Below are 287 nucleotides of genomic sequence, written 5' to 3'. Positions count from 1 at the left end.
AGGCCAGCCATGGTTCCCGCCGCGCTCCGTGCCGCCGTCCTGCTGCTGCTGGGCCTGGGGGTGTCGGCCAGAGCCCCCCCGGAGACCGCCGAGCCCGGCCTGGTACCGGGGGCTGCGGGCCGGGAATGAAGGGCCCCGGCAGGGCTGGGGGGGTGGGAGGCAGGGGCTGCGGGTCGGCAGTGCGCCGCACCACTAACCCCTCGTCCCCCAGGCGCAGGCGGAGCTGACCCAGATGTTCGAGGACTTCGTGATTCGCTTCAACAAGACCTACGGCAGCCCCCGAGGGG

Source organism: Alligator sinensis, unplaced genomic scaffold (assembly GCF_000455745.1).
Source record: "Alligator sinensis unplaced genomic scaffold, ASM45574v1 scaffold1329_1, whole genome shotgun sequence".
NCBI lineage: Eukaryota > Metazoa > Chordata > Crocodylia > Alligatoridae > Alligator > Alligator sinensis.
Note: the sequence above shows the minus strand (reverse complement) of the source record.